This window comes from Carlito syrichta, unplaced genomic scaffold, assembly GCF_000164805.1.
Source record: "Carlito syrichta isolate Samal-C Ts95f unplaced genomic scaffold, Tarsius_syrichta-2.0.1 Scaffold308839, whole genome shotgun sequence".
NCBI lineage: Eukaryota > Metazoa > Chordata > Mammalia > Primates > Tarsiidae > Carlito > Carlito syrichta.
This window is the reverse complement of record NW_007252935.1, coordinates 561,065-564,385: the sequence shown is the minus strand read 5'-3', so window position 1 is coordinate 564,385 and position 3,321 is coordinate 561,065.

The window sequence follows — 3,321 nt, the reverse complement described above, 5'->3', positions numbered from 1 at the left end:
AGCTCAGTGCAAAGGAGGGACCAGTCCATGAGAATCCAGAAAATGTACTTATCCCTGACCTAGTCCACTGAGGACAAACGTGGGGTGAGGGAGAATCGTGTCATTAACTATGGTTACAAAGCTAGTCTTGATTCTCTTTCTCAAAGAAAACTGGTCCTGTGAGTTGAGGAGCTCTCAAAGCTTTTAATATGAAAATCGACAATCTCCAAGAATAGGGTAGAATGTACAGGATTTTTAAAAGTTATTTGATTAAAAAAAAAGTTACTTGGCCATGAAACTCTTACTTTGTGCAGAATCTGGGAGGCACTAGTGTTCCAGGGAAAACATTTTGGGAAACACTTATCTAATCCAACTTCTCATTTTACCAGCAAGCTGTGAAGTTTCTCTCAGTTTCCCTTCTCCATCATAACAAATTCATTGGAATTAATTTGATCAGACTTGGAGGGAGCTTTGAAGAGATTTATTTAGCAGGTGAAACCTTTCTTGTACATTTCCAGGAAAATTTACTCCATATATTTTGAGTTTCCACAGATTAATTCAACCAACCTTTGTAGAATATCACCTATGCTGAAGACTCTCTAGCTACATTGGTGGTCTACAAAGATATGAACTGTTATTCTTGCAATACAGGAGATTAACAATGGTCAATATGATGTTGCTGACAAAAATATGAAGAGCTAACAGTTATTGAATGCCTTCCTGTTAGCCAGGTACTCTACTAAGTATTTTAAGCCTCCCAATAATTTATGAGATAGGAATTATAACACTTCCCATTTTGTAGTGAGGACACTGAGGTTGGGAAATTTTAATAATAAATTATTCCAAGATCACAGACAGCGAGAGGAGAGAAGACATATATAAACATGAGTAGAAATGTGTGTCAGCCTGCAAAACATTTATAAGTGATGCAAAGTGCTATATAAATTAAGAGAAAAGAAAAATAGTGTTAGAAATAGCCTTGATCAGTGAGTGTGAAGTATGAGGTGGACAGTTACTGTTTGGTTACCCATCTCTCATTCCTCTGGGGATCAGCACCCCCCTATTTGAAGAAACTGTTTTCCTTCTCATTCCTTGTGTATTTCTGTCTATGTGGTTGGGCACATTGCCTCCAACTGAACCAATCTGCATGTTTGGGAATTTTGAAATTGGAACCAAGGGAAGAGGATGGCCTTTTGGATGGCAAAATCTGTAAATCTAGTCTGAGATGCGAGTGCCTTGTCCCCGGGTCTATGGAGCTGGACTGTGGTAGAGGAGAATGACAGTGATATCAAGAGAGAGGCAGGTGCTGTCATAGGAGAGATGGTGTCCTGGAGGACTCTGGTCATCTCAGGCTTGGGGCATGCATCCTTGTCTTCATTACTGTGGCCAAGGACTTACCACACATGCTTTTCTGGGAATGAACTGGCTCTGCTTTGCAAAATGAAATGTTGTTAGAAAGAGATTTTTAAAACCTCACACCATAGAGATGGACACTGATCCCAGAAGTGCCAAGGTTCCATCTATTTGGTGTTAAGCCAAGGGTCTCTCAAGTATAACAATGAAAAATTAGGAACTTTAAGAGGGAATGGGACATTGGGGTCTGAGGAGAGAGTAGAGGAAAACAAACAATCAAAACAATCCCCTAAACCATTCTTTTAAAAATTGTTATTTGACAAATTATAATCATAGGTATTTATGGAGTATAATGTGATGTTATGATATATGACTACTCTGTGGATTGATTAAATCAATATAATAAACATCTCTGTTACTTCAAAGAAATCTATTCTTTTGTGGTGAGAAGATTTAAAAGTACTTTCTTAGCAATTTGGAAATATATAATACATCATTATTAACTATAGTCACCATGCCATGCAGTAGAGCTCAAAAACTGCCTTCTTCCCATCTACACCAAAACATTGTACCCTTTGGCCAACACTTACCCATTCTCCCACCCTCTCCAAAAAAACTCATACTTTACTGTTGAGGAGAATGGCTAGAAAGTTCCAGCGGGTTTCAGTTGCTGGCTTTGATAGTTTCCCCATCACCCTTTAATAATGTTAATAAAAAGAGGAGAGGCAATATAAAAATTTGGACAGGTTACAAGTGCCATCTTAACCACTTTCTTGACCTCACAAAAAATCCTTAACCACTTTCTTGACCTCAGAAAAAGTCCTTTTTTTTTTTCTTCTGTCAAGTGAGAATGGTATGAATACCGTTCCTGCTTCTTTCAGCCTCCAAAGAAAAAACAGATGCAAAGCTTTTATTAGTTGCAAAACAGTACACAGTGCGATTTATTACTCACGGCTCTTACTATGATCAAACACTTTTTAGCCCTGCGGCAAGTGAGCCTCCGTCCCAGGAAGTGGATAATATTTGGGAAAGAAGTGGCAGGAGATTTTAGGAGAGTAGACTGAGTGGTGCAAAAGCTCCTTAAGGATGACAGGACGTAGGCGTTTCTTTCCACGTTGAGTTTTATCCTGTGTGTCCTTTCCCTCTTCACTCTTTATTTTCTGTGGAGAATTACCTGGTTTTGGATTTTAGCTGGGCTTTATGGAGAGAAGGGAGAAGACAATTCTTAGCCCCTGAAGAATGAGAGGATAACATAGGTGTGAAGGAACCCAGCACAGTACCTGGTACCCAGTTCTTGTTTAATTTGACTTTGCTCATTTATTCCTGGTTGGACATTAATAAGGACTTTCACTTCCTCCAGTTGAAAGCGATTGATCCCGCGAAGAGTTTAGTGTGGACGAAAACAGGGTGGGGCAAGCCTGTTTCTAAGCCGCAGCTGGGCAGGGAGCGTGAGAAGGGCGAGGAGAATAAGGAAATATGTGTCGTCTGTGTCGCTGCTGTTGCAACCACCACAACAAACAAACAAGAGGAAAAAAAAATTTCCACACCGCAGAGTGTACTGCCTTGGGAGAGGCTGGGGTCAGTGTGGACGGCTAGGGTGGGTCCTGCCGGATTGAGCGGCCTGACAGTGTGTGATTCCCTGCAACAAATGGTCGCGGTGGGAGTGTGTACACACACACTCACAGACACACACGCAGCGCCCAGCCTCCAGTTTCATCGCTGGCAGAAGATAACAATTCTCAGCTCGCCTTTCCAGGGTTATTTTTGGCTGGGGCTGTTCGCTGATGGCAAAAGGTTTCAGCCCCCTCCCAACTCCCCCCCTGTCCCTGTTCAAAAGAGAAACCGGTGCGTGTCAGCGGCCCACCGCCGGGGGGACGGGAGTGGGGCCGGGGTGCCGGCGGGGAACCCGAACTCTGCCCACCCTCTCGCCACCCACGGGCTGCTTCCTGGCGGAGGGGGGGCCTGGAGGCTGCGATCGCAGGGGGAGGC